We start from the raw sequence: 19223 nt of genomic DNA, 5'->3' as shown, positions 1-19223 counted from the left end.
AACCTCTCTCACGACTTTTCTTCTCTGTCGCCCCTCAGTGTGATGATGGCCATAGAAGAAATACAATGTTTAGCACAGAGGGAATTCAATGTTTCTTTGTTCGACTGTGAGTTCAGGAAGGCATCTCAATCCCACTGCAAGATCACACTGTGATTCAACTGTCCCAAGTAACCTCCAAATTTATTTCAGGTCAATAACATTTTCAGTGGATACAATAAATAATGGCAGGCACTGTGTAAGACAACTAGTATGCAGTTTTATGTGATAGTGGATTTCCCAAGTGCAACATTCAGTGAAAGAGGGACTTACTGTCACAAATGGGTGGATTTACGAATTTGGGCTCCTGGCAAGGAACCTATTCTGCCCAGGAGGGCTACTGATAGACATGGATGCAATTGAATAGGTCAAGAGAACATTACCTTTGCACTCTCCTTTCACCTTTCTAGTCAAACACAATTGAATACAGCCACTCAATTTTTTCAAAATGAAACATACAGAATGAAATCACAAGAATACAAAAACGCTATGGTGATCTAATGCTCGTGTATCAAGGCAAGAGGTCAATATCTTGCTGTCATGATCAACTGGACAGCGTTACAGTGGATGAGACTGAAGATTTTTTACAATGAAAAAACAAAAAACAAAAAAACAACACAATGTTCTTTCAGATAACAGTGACAATACACTGTGAGAATAAAGATGCGTCTACACCGGGGTGTTTCTGCCGTCTGCACGGGCTAAATGAGCCATGTATCTACCACGGCATTCATCAGGACGAAGTCTGTATGTGAAGGAAATCATGGAGTGCTGTAGAAAGAGAAATGGAAGGCTATTTAGAAGAGTGCTCCAGTAAGAGTAATATATATACAAATAAATTGTTTGCTGCACCCTGTGCTAAGTACCATGGAAAAGACAGCTTACCTGTGTGGAGGGAATTCCACCAGGCACTTTTTTAGGAAACCGTCTCGGGTGAACTATCCGGACAGCATTCCTGCATCGAAAATAAGAGGGGACCAACTAAATAAAGTCTCCTCTAGGGAACAGTTGGAATCAAGCACAAAAGTTAACAGATGGGCATAAATGTGCTTGTAATGGTGGTAGAGAGCTTACCTCTCATGTGAGGACATTGGGCAAGGATCTGAAATCTGCGATGTGCACATGAAATTCACAGTCCTGAAAGAGGACAATATGTAAGTACATAAGTCACCTAGTGCACACTTGTGACTTGTGTGAGAATGGTAGAAGATATTAAGGGCATTCCTAATAATTGATCTCGCTCGCGACACTCGCGGGTTGCTGCATGCAGGCAAAGTACTGCAGGGCAATGCGCAGAATGCTGAGTCACACCCAGGTGAGAAAACAGGAAGTTTGGCGTAACTAACGCCGTTGCTAGGCGTTAGTTACGCCAAAGGGCATGAGTCCTTATATACGAGCGGCCTTATTGGAGTGTGTGTGAATGTCGCACTCGGCCGTACGAGAGGTATTAGAGCCCACAGGCGATCTGAATATACATAATGAACAATTTTGGTAGATTCCGTATACCTATGTATAATTATGGTCTCGAGAAAACAACATATTAGTGATGGTTTCCATGGATACCGCGATCACGGCTCGGCGGGATCACAATCAATTTGAGCAATATAAATAATATTTCTTGGTATACATTACACTTTCCGGTGTATCACATGGTGACTGTTGAGTCCCTAGCGAAATCATAAAGTGTACCTTTGTGTGGTGTTCCGGGCGTACAGTAATGTGAGGACAGTTCAGCGTACATAGCGGAACCGCACAATTCTTACTTCTCGTATATATCGTGAGGGCTGGACTACATAGCATATGTGAGAAAGATCCCCCTACTTTGGTCTGGGGTTTGTTTAGCCATGAACGGAATGCATACCATCAATTCCAAATCTGATAAATATAGAAAAATACAGTTAAGCACCAACTGTGCAGAAAAAAGCAAGTTACAAGTATGCACCAAATACACCTGATTTTTGCCCATGGCTTGCTAGAGTTGCAATACATACACAGTCATGAAAAATGATATGTTTTGAGCATTTTCAACATTTTCAGGTACAGTTCGAAGAGAGGTATCAGATTACAAAATATGCACAAACTAGGTACCTCGTTCTGGTACCCTGACTCGCTGGGCTCGTAATATATAAACCATTCTCTATAAACATTTTGAGCATTTTCAACATTTTCAGGTGCAATAACATGGCTGTTCGTACCAGGATGACTGCTTACTCTCTGTTCTCTCCTCCTCTCCCTTTCTCCCTTTTTCTATCTCGTCCCCTCCTCCCGTTAGGTTCTTCTAGGCACTTACTTTATCAGAATTGTCCCTGGATATAGTATGATAGCAACATCGTCTGTCTTCTCCCCCCTCCCCTTACTTGTCCACCCCCCTCCAGCACTATCTGAAATGGTGTCAGGCCTAGTACGATAGTCGCTTCTTTTGTTCCTCACTGACCCTTTCTGCACCCCTCTCCCTCACCTTTTGTTTTTGTCCAGCTCTACCAGAAATGTAGTCAGGCCTAGTATGGTAGTCGCCTGTCTGTTTCCATTTCCTTTTCACTCTCCCCCTCCATCCCTTATCTATGTCTTAGCACTTGCACTATCTGAAATGTCATCAGGCCGAGTACGATAGTTAATTTCACATCCTTACTGATCATGGCCTGTAAAAATGTCATTGTATTTTCCCTTGTTCCCTCCCTTGCCTTTAAGTGCTTTGAAACACATTGTGTACAGGTGCTACATAAATAAACTAGCATATTCTCACTCAGCAAGTTTCCACCATTAAGGGACACACATTTTGATTAATATGCATTAGTAGTAGCCAACGCAAAGACATCGGGCCTCATTCCGAGTACGGCGCTAACCAATGGCGCTATTAACGCCTTGGTTGACGCCGTACCCGGACCGGCAGCGCCTTGGTGGTTGGCGGAATTACCGCCCCATTCCAAGGTTGGCGGGGCGGTAATTCCCCAATCCCCATTTACCCTTCCCCATTCCCATTCTTGCCCCATAGGGCATAATGGGAGTGGGGAAGGCGTCAATTACGCCACCGTAAATTACGGTGGCGTAATTAACATCAAGGTCCCTTAGCGCCATGGTATTTAACGCCTGCTAAAAGCAGGTGTTAAAAGCACCATGGCGCTAAGGGAACTCGGAGTATGGCGGTAAGGGATTACCGCCACCGCTCTCGTTAGCGGTGGCCGCTATCCCTTACCGCCATACTCGGAATGAGGCCCATCATGTCTGCAGACAGATTATTCCACATCGCCACTGAGAGCCAAGATGCTTTGTGCTGTTAGAACTATATGTTAGCGGCTTCATACTGAATTAAGATCAGGTATGCCTTATTTGCATAAGACAGACAATGGTCCTCATTAGGACCCTGGCGTTAAGGGGTTAACATCACTGTAAAAGCTGTCAGCGCCGTTAAACCCTTAACGCCTTATTACGAGGTCCCTTTGCGGCTCCCGACCTTAAAGTTGGGACCCGCAAAGGGACTTCGAGGTAATTACAGTACCGCAATTTGCAGTATCGTAATTACCGCCTACCTCAGTCCCATTGAGCCCTATGGGGCAAAAATGGGAATGGGTAAGGGCCAATGGTAAATTGGGAATTACCGCCCCGCCAACCTTGGAATGGGGCAGTATTTCCCCATTTACCATTGGCGGACTCGTTACAATACCGGCAGCAACCATGGTGTTAATAGCGTCTTTGGTTACCACCGGTGTTGTAATGAGGGCCAATGACTGCTTGCTCAGATGAGAAATCACAGGGGTGGAAAAATACTTTACGTGTTTCTGAGCTGAAATAATCTCGATTTCACTGCAGCTAAAATGGTGGGTTCATTAAGAGCACACGATATATAATCATTCCCAGATTCCTCACATACTTAAGTGGATAAGGACTTATTCCAAGGTATGAGGGTTGTTCTGGGCTTATCAGACATACAAGTAACTATGAACATTATTTTGGTTTAGTTACAGTTCATTTTCAATAGGTTCTGGGATATTCCATATTCCTTCAGTAAGAGTTGTGAAGCATTAGAGCAGAGCCCTTAGATCAGTCCCATTCAGTTCCACGCTAAAAAGTATGGGATATAGGGCTGAGGCTTGTGGTGCACCATATTAAAATACCATAGGGCAATATTAGAGCAGACGTTTAGCAACTGAGTATCTGCAGCCCATGCCAGTATTCTAAACATTATTACTAATCACTATTTATCAAGATACTAGTGAACATCATTGCAAATTGATATTTTGTATTGTTAGCTCCTGAACTGTGCAACTTGTCATTACATTATAAGGGCAGTTGTCCACAAGGACCCCATTATTCATAATGTTCTCTATAAAGGTAACCCTCTAACATGAAAATTCAGTAAATTGAAAACGACATAATTGAAGCCTCAGAAGAAAGAAAAATGTGTCAAAAGCACCTGCAGATTCACATGGTTGATTCACAAAAATGAATAATAATGATATCTATTTAAACTAGAGATATTAATACATTTTAAAGTCTGAAACCTTTTCAAATTCATCAGGAAAGTGCTTTTTTGTTGTTTTGTGCTGGCCCAGTGGAATCTGAGAGCAGTGTATGTGTGTATGTGCTTTAGAGAAACTCCGTGACTGGGCTCAGTGCCATTCGTTTCTCCTTCCATGATTTCCATCTCCGAGGAGAATTGTAGATGCACTCACCTAATCTTAATTGATCTTCATGTGGTATGTAAAAATATTATATATTGTTTTAAGGTGCGGGGGAGGAAACGTGACCCTGGCACAGGATCACTATTACGTATACGTAGAGAAAAGAAAGAGGATCCATAGGTAGGAGCCCTCCCGTCCCCTGCACAATATCAGTATTCCATCAATTGATGGATAAATAAAATGTTCTTATTTCTAGAGTTTACTAATTGGTACTCTTTTGGTAAAGTAAATGTAAAGACAAACAATGTTATATGCATTGAAGCATAATGGTTTAATCCGTACAAACAAATTGTCTCATCATAGGGTAAAAATGATGCAGAAAACAAATCAAAATACAATGTCAAGTATTCAATGTTATCCAAATGAGTAACAACCATATGTGTAGACAGTTCAGAAATGGAAAGGCTCACGCGTTTCGGGATCAATGTCCCTTCTTCTTGAGCCAAATAGGTATCAACTGTAAAACAGCAGGGATAAACAAAGAATATGTCAAGCTATTGCAAAATAGTTTGAACATCAGTTTCATGTTAAAGAACAACGAACTCAAGGCCAGGCATTAATGGCAAACTTTGGTGGATTAGCTTGGTTTCAATAAGTAAGGCTAGTCCTTATGTAGGAAAAATCAAAGAGAGGTTTCTGATCTTTCAAAGAGGCTAATTTTCAGCTCGAAGTGTCAGCAAAAACCACTGTAACCATCATGCAATTCAATCCTCTATGTTAAAGTGATCCACTAGTGGGTGTTTAGAGAAAGTGTGATAAGTCTCTCAGCCATTTTCGGCCATGGGAGGAACAGTGTTAGTCCAATGCATTAAAATACATCGTTTGGCCATCATAATGCACACAGGTAACAACTTGCTGGTGGTTTTGGAGAGCCCCTGCATCCATCCAAACAAGCAACATAAAGGATCTCTAGATATATCTGTGACACAGATTTGAGACAGCGTGGACATCACTGAATACCAAAAGGGCAATTCCAGAGCAGGTGAATAAAATATGCCCTTTCAGCCTGACATTTCGAACGTTTCCCAATATGTGTACTTCATTTGACGCACATTCTGGCTATAATGGCATAGAGAGACCTATGTCCGTTCATCAGTCTGCATTTCCAAATCTCTTTCTCACTTCAGCCTTCTTGTGGTTTGGGTAGGCAAAGTAGAATCCTGTACCATATGTTAAAGAGTGGACACAATTCTTCTAGAGCCTGCAGAGTTTACTATGTATGTAGAAGAGGAGTTTTGGGTAGTTCCTGGGGAAACTGTGGTGTCCATGCACGAAAAGTCATTCTAATCCTAAAATACTGGAAAATCAACTGAAAGGCATTACCCACTTTACTAGCAAACTCTTCAATGGAAACACATTCTCCATCTGGGTACATATCGTACATGAAACCGATTCTCATTCTTGATCAGGTTTTCATAATCTGCCTATCACATGTAGGATTGAGATATTTAATCCCCACGGCCTCAGTTCTGGCATATATTGAATTGCACCCAGAGACGTTTAATTAGCTTATACCATGCACCTACTGTACAGGACACTGGGTCAAATAAGACTTATCGATAGAGACCGAGGACAGAAGGTTAGCCTGTAGTGTTTAGGGATGAACAGACATTTTCATAATCCTAAACAAAGGAGAACCCAGCATCCAATATGATGCGAATTGGGTTTGCGACTACAAGTAATAAAGCTTCATGTCATATGTGCAAAACCCACTTTAGGCATAGGGAGGCGTCATTGTTTCCAACTTTGGTATTTTCGAGTACTATCTGATACCCACCAGAAGTGAACACAGTTGTTTAAAGAATTTAGTGCCAGCCAGACCAGAGTAATTTGGAAAAATAAAGTAATTTTGGCACTATCACCATTTTAGCGATGGCTCTCCTGCCATAGGTAGAAATTAGGAGTGTTATCCACCTCTCGATTTTACATTGGGGAGTTTTTAAGTAGGAGTTATGATTATCATTTAGGAGAGAAACATGATCTCTGCTTATAACAATACCAAGATATTTCACAGACGATTGTTCCCATCGGTAAGAGCCAATCTCCATGGATTTAAGGGTCTCATTAGTTAGGGGGAAAACATTTACTTTGACCAGTTTATTCGAAAGCCAAATAATTCTCCAAATTGAACTATTTCCTGCCTAAGTGGTGCAAGATTAGCACCTGGGCCTTTAATATAAAGTATTCGCAAAAAGTACTCGTTATCCGAATGGGTTCTGTGGACAACTCTCAAAATTGTTGAAAATCAATGTTCCTGTAGGCCGCTGTCCCGATTCACTTATTGCTTGATGTGCCTTGCACTCTGAAGAAAACTGCACTGAAAATAGGTGCTTGGTTTTACCAACTGCCCTTGGCGGGTCCCGTGAGCAGATCAGGGTGCTAACAACAGGCCTGTTATTAATGGGCCCGTTGTTAGCACCCTCCCCATTCCCATTGAGCCCTATGGGTGCTCGAATGGGAATGGGGAAGGGTTCCTCGAATGAAGAATTAGCGGGCCCTCCAAAGTCAGAATGGCCCGGTAATTCCTCATTCGAGGAACCCAGATCCAGTCCCGCAAAGGGACCTCGTAATCAGGCGTTAAGGGTTTAACGGCGACAACACCTTTTACGGCGCCATTAAACCCTTATCGCCAGGGTCGTAATGACCCCCATTGTGTTGTAAAGTGGTAGCTATACCGCCCCACAAGGGAGCGCACCTACAAGCTACGGAAGTGACATGGTGACCCAATGGTCACGGGTTTGGGGATGTCACGGTTTATTTAAACTACATATAGTTGTGTCAAACTTCAGGGAGCCGGCGCTGTGCAGAAAAACATGCATGCATGCATGTAAAGGGCCCATAGGAAGGACTTATGTAGCTATATAAATTTCGTTCTATTAGAAAGGATGATATGTGTTTTAGGGAGCCAGAAGGCAGCCATGGGTGCTGCAGAGAAAATCACACCTGCAGCAAACCATTTTCTCTTTTCTGTCTTCCTATTTACTTTCCTCTATAGAGCACTTTCAGCAGAGTACTTCCTCTTTATTTTTCTGTTATAGATCACTATGTGTGTAGCAAAGCTTTTTCTTTCTAGGTTTTGTCAACCATGCATATTCTCTTTTAAGCATGCTCTTTAAACACAAGTATATAAATTATAGAGGTAGGTAGGTAAGGTTAGAGGTATTAAGTAGATAGAGCTGTAGTAAGTATAGTTGTTAGATATAGCAGTGATAAAGACATCGGCCATCTTGTTACAGGCCATGGGTAAAAGTTGCAGAGGTTGCCATAAGTTAGCAAAATGCAGCATCTTGCATTTGATTAATTGTGTTCCTGCTGCTGTGCAGAGAAACACTGAGTAGCCAAGTTTATGATGCAAGGAAGGTGCCAGATAGTTTTGCCAAGAAGACGTTTCTCATGGGCATCTACATTGCCCAGTGGCAGCGTACATAAAGGCAGCAGTTGCTATGGCAGAGAAAATACAATAGGAGAAATTGGTTTCCAGCAGCAGTGCCTGGCAAGGTTATTTTTACTTAAGTTGGCAGCATGTCGTCAACATTGAGTTAGGGAGGTAGTGGGCTGAGCAGGTGGAAGGGGTTGAGGAGTAAAGGGAACCAATTAGGAGGTATAGATTAGGTGTTCTGTGCCCTGCAACCATGTTCCTTACCTTGCTGATGGTCACAGATAATGTAATTGATCATTAATGCCAGCCAATCCAAATTCAGAGTGATCTGTTAGACAGCACATGCTGATGTCATTGAGAGGAGGAATGTTTAACGTCATGATGGGGAGTTATGGTTTTAGTTCCAGAAAATGTTTTGCCCACTCAGAATGCACAATGTACAGGCTTATTTATGGGTTCAGTGATGAGCATCCAACCATGTATAAGAGCTGCCCCAAAAATGTAACTAATGTGGATTATGCTAGTGTGTGATGTTGTCGCATAAATATTGTATCCCGGATGAGTGGGCTTGAAAAATTGGAATCAAAATGTGGGCTAGAACCCTATCCACCACAATATTAGATACATAAAGTTCAATTTTCGACCTTCCTTGTGCTAACCTTGTGGGTTGGCTAGCACTGTTCAAAGTGAAGTGACCAAAAGGCCAATGTTGCCTAAACTACCACATAAAAATGCAATGAGCACTTGAGCCACATCCCATTCAAATTAACTTCATCGTCATGATGACCCAATAAAAGCACCAGCCAATATTTAAAGTGATTAATACATATTGTATTTTACTGGACAGCCAAGGGCCTCATTACAAGGTTGGAGGTAGCCATAGTGCTATTAGCGCCTTGGCTGCCTCCAAACTCGTTCCGACTCCGCCCTGGTGAATGGAGCAATTACCGGTCCATTCCCCATTCACCAGGGCCCTTTCCCATTCCCATTTGAGCCCCCATAGGGCTCAATGGGAATGGGGAAGGCACTAATAATGGTACCGCAAATTGCGGTACCGTTATTAGCTCTAGAGTCCCTTTGCGGGTCCCGTCCTTAACGCCTGAAAAAAACAGACGTTAAGGAAGGATCTGCAAAGGGAACTTGTAGTAGGGCGGTAAGGGATTACCAGCACCGGTGCCCTTACCGGTGCCAGTAATCCCTTACCGCCCACCTCGTAATGAGGCCCAATGTGTTTTGACCTTAATCAACAAGGTCTTCCTCAGGGATTTTTTACCATTACACATTATTACCTAATTTACATCAAGAATTAAACACAACCATATAATTCCAATATTTGGTTCATTACCCTATTGCATACACAAATTAAATAGAAATGAAATCAGAGAGCATATTCATATCCAATATAAACAGATGGGGGAACAGGGATAAGAAAGGATGGGAAAAGAGAAACAAAAAAGGGAGAGCGATTTTTGCTATTATCTTTCAATGATACATATATGGGTGACACTCTTAGTTACCCATATGGTTGGTGATACCACATCACCTGCACCGCTTAAGTCCAATGACCACCACCAACACACACAACATGACTCATCAATTCTAGGTCACCCAGTGATACAATTTCCTCCATTATGTGTCAACAATTTGCAGAAGAGCCAACAGAGTATGATATGATATGATATGGCATTTGTAACACGCTTATACACAAGTGTTTCAAGGCGCGACGAAGCAAGGGAGGGGAACAAAGGGAGGATGGACAACGATCCTACTAGGCCAGATGACATTCAGATCGCCAATTGTTAAATGTGGTCACTTCCCATCGACTAACATACTGATGTGCTACACGTAGTCCTTAGTTCACTACATATCTAAAATCAAAAGAAAGCTAATTAGACCAATTTGCACTAAACAACTTATTTAATTCAAATCTCATGCTATATTGTGTTTGGATAACTCCAGTGACAACATACTTGATAATAATAAACAAGCGTCAACTTCTTCCCAGTAACCTTGTTGCATTATAAGCATTCTTGCAAAGCTTGAACTAGGCTAGCTCCAAAATCCCCAAAAAATGTGTTTCTGAAAATAAAGTCATTGAAAATATATAAATATATACTCAATCAGAGTAATGTATGGTTGCACCCAATTCAGTGGTTTCCCATCATCATGAGAGGGTTAAAAATAGGCATAAACATGGTATTATTCTATCAAAACAATACATGTCCTTCTCAATAGCCTCCTTAGTTACGTATGTCGATGCGATATCCCATTCATGTAGATTTCAACATTCATAATTTTCCCTAAATAAATAACCATATATTCATATCATTGTCATTAGTCCAACATAGAATTTCTACTAATTATTTTCATATAAAGCAACTGGAAACTGCAAATAGTGTCCAAAAACGTACATTACAGGTGCTGTTTAGGTCCTGTCACCTCCTAAGTTACTTAATCGCGGTATAACATGCACATAAAGGGTCTCCATCTTGTTTTTGCTCAATAAAATCCCCCCCATGACGTCAGGCAGAATGTGCCAAACCTCACAAATTACCATTTCAAAAGAAAACCTAATGCTAGCCTAAATCGATTGTACTCATCATATTACTTGCCTTCTCTATTACCCATAATACCAGGGCATTGGCATATCATATTACAAATACTTGTCTCCCTGAACTGCTCTTATCTTATGGAAGCAGCCTCTTGGAAGAGTTCTCCGTGCCGAAATCGTTGTAACAAAACACTGTCCCGTATCGTCATGTGGCACACTTCAGCACCCTTGTGCTATTCATAAGTGCATTGCTCAAAACCCAGTGCTATTTGACATCTGCTTTTTGGCTGCTTGTATGAATCATTCAAACCCCATCCTGTCCTCACTCAGTGGGTGTTATGTGCATTAATTCAAAAAGCATTATCAATTCCATCATGACAATATAATTTCCAGGTAAGCGTTCCTTCAGACTACATTCTTCCTAGCCTCATTGCTTGTCACATGTGTGCTTCTCATCCATTACCAGATCGCTTGAAACTATCATGAGCCTCATTGTACGCTCTGTATACATGTCATGCTATTCAAAACAAACCAAATGAGTCTTTCAAGGCACCAGATCGCCACACCTATCCTTATCATAATGATCCTTCCATCTTTATCATTACTAACATAGCACTGACCCTACTAGATATGTTTCTAGTGTGTCTTGAGCACCATGAGAAAAGCAACCAACTCCGATTGTCACGTTTGACAAATCAATCCTATTAGGTAATCTATCATTGCATATTGTTCTCTTACCAACATTCCTTGTCCTGGAGACTGCAGCACCGGGGATTGTCATGTCCTCACTTTGAAGAGCCATAATCATGGTTTTTCCCCCTCCCCCAATTTTGGGTAAGATGTGTGTGTTTGGAGGGGAGTTAGTTCCTGGTCTCCTGAACAAAACATTGTGCCATCACTACAAAGGCAGAATTCCTAGAGACTGTAATTAAAATAGCAATTAGCAACAGCTGAAAAGAAACACAGCCTCCCTGAAGAAAGTTGGAGTCTAGAAAGTACTTGGAGGAGCAGAACTACTGTGCATTTGAACTGGCAGTTGGGATTTAACCATTTAACCCTGGTATATTTTCTGAACATTTTGTGGCAGTTGGGATTTAACCCTGTTATTTTTTACCATTGCTGGGATCAAACCCTGTTATTACTAGTTTAAGGGTTAAAAAGTCTGGGAACTAGAGTGCGTGCCTGACCTTTTCTTTTTTACTTAATGTTGTAGAAAGCCCGGGTCCTGGAGGCAGCAGCACCAGGGGTTGTCATGCCCTCACTTTGAAGAGCCATAATCATGGTTTTCCCCCTCCCCCAATTTTGGGTAAGATGTGTATGTTTGGAGGGGCCTTGCTTCAGGTTAAATGTAACAGCACCCCTAGGCCAGAACCTAGTTCCTGGTCTCCTAACCAAAAATGTGTGCCATCACTACAAAAAACAGAATTTTTTGAGACTGTAATTAAAATACCAATTGGCAACAGCTGAAAAGAAACACAGCCTCCCTGAAGAGAGTTGGAGTGTGGCTTGCGCGCGGTTTGCAGTGCGGTGGAGGTGGAGGTAAGCCAGAGGGAGGTAATATGGCTTAGCTCAGCGTCCCCTCCTAGCACCTCTTGGAGCAACCCGTAAGGCTCCAGCAGAGCAGTGGAGGTGAGCAAGGCCCCAACCTCGCTTCGCCATCCCGCAGAGAATCCTGTTAGAGTTCTATTAGAGCTCGCAGGCCCCTCCTAGCTTCGCTTTGCTTGACTTGCTGTTCTGGAAATTATTACTGAAAACTGAAACTGAAACATTATCCCCAGCCTGGCGTGGTGAGCCTTGGGCAGTGGTAGGGGGTGATCAGCTGAGGGTTGAGCACTTGGTAAATGAAGTAGCTTGCTTGCTTTACTCAGTGTGTACAGAGTGTGTTTATTACACCCAATATACTCAACACACTGGAGAACTGCCAGTAAATGCAAAAAAACTGAGTGACTTCACCAAAGTGCTCACCAACGTGCTCCTTGTGGTTGCCTTGAGTTTTAAATAAATCTTGAAGTTGGCATACTAGTTGGCAATTTGGAACCCTGAAGATTCTCTTGAGTAAAAGATCCAAGCTCACAGCAGTAGTGAGTAGGAAAAACAAGTACGACTACTCTCAAGTATATGCCTCTAGAGCCATATGTTGATTGAACAAAGCAATCTGCACATTTAAATACTCTAATAAGCCCAATTTCTCGCCGAGGTGTATTGTCAGATTGCCGGCCTTGTTCAAATTAGGAGGAGGGCTTGAGTCAGCGGCGTCTAACCTTGTATCACCGACCGGTAGGGGACTGTGGGTGGAGCTACCTTTGACCCACCGGTCAAGTGTTGAGCCAGTAGCGGCTGCCCGGTGTCATTCATGGAATTTCCTGCCCATATTGCTTTGGAAGAACCCAAAGGGACCTAATTAAGTGAAGGCAGCCGAGGGAATTACGGCCGTTCTCCATAGGTGTAAATGAAGACATATAACTTGAGGAGCAGTGAGTGGATTGGGATAAGCGTTTAACCGAATTGGAGGAATCGGGTAGTAATCCATCCACCATGTCTAAAGTAAACAGGTCAATTTTTAAGTCCCCACCACCAGGGAATAAGAAGATGGGACTTTTTTTGAGAAAAAAAGTTTTTTTCTTGGTTGATGATCAAAAATCCTCAGGTTCAGGCCTCCAAAAAGCTTTTATTTTACTGCAAAAAGAGGCAGAGGCTTCCTCGCCTAGAGGTCCCCATCCTTCTAAAGTACCATTGCGAACCAGTGACTGTATGTCATTGATGCACTCTACTAAAACTACAATTTTTGACTACTTCCCTCGGGATCCTGGTCTAATAAAGTGTCCGCCAGTTGAAGTGGCACTAAAATCTGCCATAAATGATCTAACAACTGAAATTTGACAAGAATGAAGTCAACAAATTGCTATACAGCGATCAGACCAAATTCTCTCTAAATGTAGTGGCTGGAGAAGGAAAGATCGAAAGATAAGGAAGATAAATGTGGAAACTGTGCTCATTTAAAGATGAAGGCACAGGAGATGGACAATACTCCTCTTTCTACTTCTACTATGGAGGAGTTTGTCCACTTGGCAAAACTGGTGGAAATAGAAGAAGCCCTAAGACCACAGGCAGATGAATCAAAGAGAGAAAAAGAGATCGCTGGAAAAATAGCTGTCGCCAGTACACAAAAACCAAAAAGAAAAAGGGACAAAACCCAATGGAAAAACGAAAAAGAAGTGGAAAAGACAATTGCAGGAGTTGGTGATATCTATAGACTCTCATCAGTCCAGTGGTGACACAGAAATTGAGGCTCATCCATCTAAAAAGAAAAAGAATAAATCAAAATCCTCATAGTGTTTCTTGCGAAACCTAAAAAAAAACAGGCGTTCTTGGAAGAGCAGATGATGCCAAAGAAAAGTAAGTGGGTGAGGACAAATGAAGATACTGAAAAGGAAAACACAGACTCTGTGGAACTGAAATCATCGGTTAAAAAAAAGAAGTAAGCATGTCAACGGTGGGGATTCAGATGGATTCCATCAAACCTCCCGTAAAACTTGCTCCAATTTTCCTCCCTAAACCAAAACCATCGCTCAGGATTGCACCAATATTTCTAAGGAAAAAGGAGGTGGGCAATTTACCAGCGCTGGTGGTGGAAGAAGGTTGACAGTGGGTAAAAAGAATTAGATGCAGTGGCAAGACCCAAAGAATAAAATGAAGCAGTTATCGTCTTCTGAATCTGAAAAAACCCAGCCCACTGGCAGGCTTCTGGGAGCGTCTACTAATAACAATCAACAGGAAAAACAACTAAGAGGATGGCATCCCTCGAAGCCCAGAAAGAACGTTAATAAATACAACCAAGTGAAAAATGCTGGTCCCGAGCTGGTTCTCTACCTATCACGACTACCATTAATGCAAAAAGGGAAAAACCTGCTGAATCGGTCTGTCATTTTGGCAGAAACAAGGGAAATACTGAGTTCGAAATTCTTTACATCAGAAGACATTGATGCTGTTGTATTCCTGTGCGGTCCAAATATGAATTTTGCCAGACTGACTCTTAAATCCAAGCTTGGCTGGTCATCCGTTTTGGGGGCTAGTGCTGACTGGTTCTATAGGGGTCTTGTGGTATCAGAAGTCCAAACAAATGACATGTCTGGCAATACCCTGGCCAACCCAAATATGGATTGGAAGAGTGACAATGGAAGGATCCCAATCCATTGTTACCCACCTTGGCTATGGTCCCTCAGATTGTCTCACAGATCTTACTTAAATTGGGTTTGGCTGATCAGCATCTCTAACTACACTGAGGGTTAGTGCCCTATCTTGGAATTCGAGGGGCACTAACTTGCTCTGTAATGATATCACAAGGTCATATATCTTTCTTTTGCACGACCTGATCTTTGTTCAAGAAACATGGCTACTCAAATCGTTTGACGTAGAAGATTTTGCTTCTCACCATCAATAGTCAATGAAGGGGGCAGTGGGACGTCCGATGATGGGTTTAAAGATCTTTTGAAGGAACTGAATTTTCGGGAGTTCGTATGTCCTTGTTAATGATGATTCAGGGATTATTATTGTAAGAGCAGTACTGAAGTATATGGATGGGGATAGAGGGTGGTTATTGGTAAATGTGTATTGGAACCCTACTCGATACCCAGTTATACCCTTTTTACCGAAAGTTTGGGACATGTTGACCCTATTTACTATGCAATTTCCAAGTGATGACATACTATTTGTGGGAGATCTCAACTCTTATTGTCTGAAAGAGAATACATCTGCTGTGGATCAAAGAAGGCAGAGGAGAACGGATAGGAGAGATTTGGCTGAATTTATGAAAGATTGGGAATTACAGGGCTTCAATGGTAATTTGGAAAAGAATAATGAGATTGCCCCGACTTGGAGAAAGGGGTTGTCATACTCAGCCACTGATTATATTTTTGCCTCTCACAATTTGTTTGATGCCTGTTCTCAATTTAAGATCGGGGAGAAATGATGAGTGATCATGCTATGCTGACTGCTAACTTTTGTATCCCCCTGGCTCAAAGGGTGCCGCACATGAAACAACTGCTCTCTCTTAATACGGCTGGTAATAGGTTGGTCACATTTAATAGGGGAGTCAGATACTGAATGACAGATTAGAGACAATGATTTTGGATCGTGATGACCAGGATCTTCTGTGTCAATCTGAACCAAATAACTTTGTAAATCTTCTTTGGAAACTGCCCCCCCCCCAAAATTAGGTTTGAGTAAGAAGAATCCTAACCATTCACATTTCTTTGATATTGGTATTCTTGAATACAAAAAAGAGAGGAGAGGGGAAGGGCCCTCTATCTGTTAAATCATGCAAAAAGGGTAAGGCTGAGTACTCCTAGCAGGTTAGACAGAAAAACAACACATTTTTTTAATTAATAAACTAATGTATACGGCCAAGAAACTATTATTCAGGAGCATTCCTGGGTGGAGCACCTTACTAAGATCTATGGCGTAAAAGAATGCAAAACACTGATTAATATTCCTCAGGATAATTGGTCCCTGTCCTACACTGTGGAGGAGATTAGATTGACAATAACTAAAGCATCAGTCTCCCGTGCTGCCGGGCCAAACGGTCTATCTAATGCTATCTTGAAATCCAACCCAGATATCTGGTCCAGGGCCCTAAAAGCCTTTTCAATAATATAATTGCAACAACCAATATTCCTAAATCCTGGAAAAGCTGTATAATAATACCAATATTCAACCATGGTGACCACCTAGCGGGGAGCAATTACAGCCCGATATCTCTTCTGGATGCAGACAGCAAAATGTTTGCGGGTCTGGTCCTTAGAGATCTTGAAGTTGGGCATCAAAAAATAAAATTATATCTAAATTTCAGACTGGATTTCGTAGGGACCTCTCCACCTCACTCAATAATATTGTTCTAACCTGCCTAAACTCAGGGAGTACAGCCAAGGGGGGGAGACCACTCTTTGGGGATTGGGTGGATTTATCCCAGGCCTTTGATACTGTAAATAGGGAACGCCTGTGGTGGAAGCTGAAAAACTGGGGGATTCCCGAACTGCTGCTAAATTCTTATTGAATTACATCAAAACTCTACACTAAGAGTCAGACTATCAACTGCGGGTGACCTATAACAGCTGATTGGAATTCAGGGAGGGGTCCGTCAGGGTTGCTTGGTGGCCCCCTTCCTGTTCAATCTTTATATCTCAGATATATTAAATTCCTTTCTGACTCTCCTGTTGGTCAGTCCTAAGATTGGTGAGACCAAGCTTTCTTTTTTAGTCTATGTGGATGACATCATGGTTTTGGATTATACGCAAATAGGCCTACAAAGGCTACTGAAGGCGCTGGGAGACTATGCATTAGTTAACGATCTGAAAATCAACCCAGATAATTCCAAAGTGATGATCTTTAAGCGCCCACTGTTGAAAACAAACCCTTTTTTTTGGAAAACTTGGAAAATCAATGGTACGGTTGTACCGGTGGTGGGGGAACTCACTTAGCTCCACTAACTCAGACCTGACAGTATATTAGACCTGAAAGCAGCTAAATTGGGATGTCATATGATAAAGATACATCTAAAATACTGCAAATTTACACTTACCCCCTTGATAAAGTACTATGTGGGTAAGGTTATACCAATTCTGCGTTTTGGTCTTGAGTGCAATATTGAAGGTTTCTTTATTAACTGGGAACGTGTTGAGGCGAAGATATGGAAAAGAGTTCTTAGCCTCCCAAACTCCATCCCAATGGCCTTGGTTCGATATGATTTGGGTCTGCTGTCCCTTTTATTCTCCATGGAATTAAGATGAGTCTCATTGTTTAGAATTATAAAGGGTCCGCAACGTGACACTCTTTATGGGGATGTTCACTGCCAAATGATTAAGGGGGATAATACCTTTTTGGACATGCTGAAAATAAAATGTCTTAATATCATCGCTGCAGCAGACTCGGATGTCGATACCCTGATTTCCAACCCCTTAAGAAAAGGGACTGGTCCAGGACTATTGAGGGGGTAAGTCCAGCTAAATTATTTACTAACTTCTCCCTATATGATAGACCTAGAGCTACCCTTCCTACTTACCTGAGACAGTTTCTGGACCCCAAGGCTAGGATGTAATTTCTTCGATTTAAATGAAATTTCTTACCAACTTTGGAAATACTGCACATTCGTGACAAGCATGTATATCCATCTGACATCTGCCAAGAATGTGATGGAAATGTCAAACAGATTATGAAATGCTTAATTCTATCTTGTTCGGGAACAAGGGAACTGATTCAGGGGAGATTGCAGAGGGTTTTTGACAGAGGGAGATAGCCCGGCCCAATTTATTTTTGGGAAAGATTAATTGCTGGCAATGAAGTTTTTTTGTCAATGGAAGTAGTGAAGTTACTTATAGTTTTAAAATTGGTTGATTATGTGATTGTATAATTTTGTAACAATGAAATGTGTTATTCCTTTTTTTGATATACTGTGTAAAAAGTCAAAATTCTGTTTGGCTAATATGCAAAAAAAATAAAAAACGTATGAATCTGAACTCATGCTAGACATTTGAAGACGTGATTGAACCTGGTACTGCATAAGGACAAAGGTCATAAAGAAACACTAATTGTGCCAACACTATTCATGCTATAAATCTAATGTTTTGTACCCCTGTGCCATGGGTGATTGCACAGATATATACCGAATTAGGAATTGCTAGGCCAAACCTTTATGATTAAAATTGGCAGACTTCCACAGAAAGACAAAGCCAGCACTCACTGACATAGGAGTTGGAGGTAAAGGTAACCCACAAAATATGTAATGTATCTGTCCAATTAGAGGGCATAATTATAGAAATGTGTATTTGTGGGAAAGTTAAGTTTTGGTTCAAATCACTGTGGGTGTTTCCCAAGGCACATCATAAATATGACAGCCCTTTCTGTCTTCCAACCAGGAAAAAGCAAGTGCCATTGACCTATCACAGCATGTGGGTGTGCTTTGTAATTCTGCCCCTACCATAAACTGAGTGATGTCACTTGGCAGGATAAATAAGGGAACTTCACCACACACAGACACACACTAATTCCTGACTACATCCTCATTTCTGTGTGAAGCCCTGTTCCAGAATTCTTCATCTTGTCCTGTTCCAGACTTCTTTGAAAAGCCAAGGCCTCAGCATCTGCTGAACTCTTTTCAGCTAGGCCCAAATCCTGAAACCATCCCAAAAAATACTTCAGGGAAATAATTCTGATCCAGTCTGGCTTGCTACCATTCATGCTTGCCTGCTGAAACTCGCCATCCCGCTAATCTACAGTGTCCAGTGACCAGAAGGGCCAATCCAATCCAATCTGAGGTGCAGTCCAGTTGACCAGAACCGCCCAGCTGACCATCCTGCCAGAAGTGCCCTGCTGCCCATAGACCTGATCCGTGATGACTAGAATCTGACGGTCCAATCTTAATTTACAGTGGACTGTAGGTATTAACATGAATCATAGTACACCATAGCATATCCTGTCTTACCTTGTCCTATCCCCATCTCTCAACCTATCCCATCTTTAACTTAAGAACCTTTAATATTGTCAGAACCATTCTTGCAACCCTGTTTGTAATCCCTAGTGTTAG

General features: G+C 41.8%; 1 protein-coding gene across 1 annotated transcript in view; it reads right to left on the bottom strand.

Moving 5' to 3' along the window:
• The window catches only part of LOC138566368 (contactin-3-like), a 1374021-nt gene that overhangs the window by 10386 nt on the left and 1344412 nt on the right, over positions 1-19223 (bottom strand). The gene's annotated exons all lie outside the window — the stretch shown is intronic.

This window comes from Ambystoma mexicanum, chromosome 2p (genome assembly GCF_040938575.1).
Source record: "Ambystoma mexicanum isolate Mex_15411 chromosome 2p, UKY_AmexF1_1, whole genome shotgun sequence".
In the NCBI taxonomy this organism is placed as follows: domain Eukaryota; kingdom Metazoa; phylum Chordata; class Amphibia; order Caudata; family Ambystomatidae; genus Ambystoma; species Ambystoma mexicanum.
The sequence above is the reverse complement of the archived record's forward strand: the minus strand, read 5'-3'. Positions and strand labels throughout refer to the sequence as shown.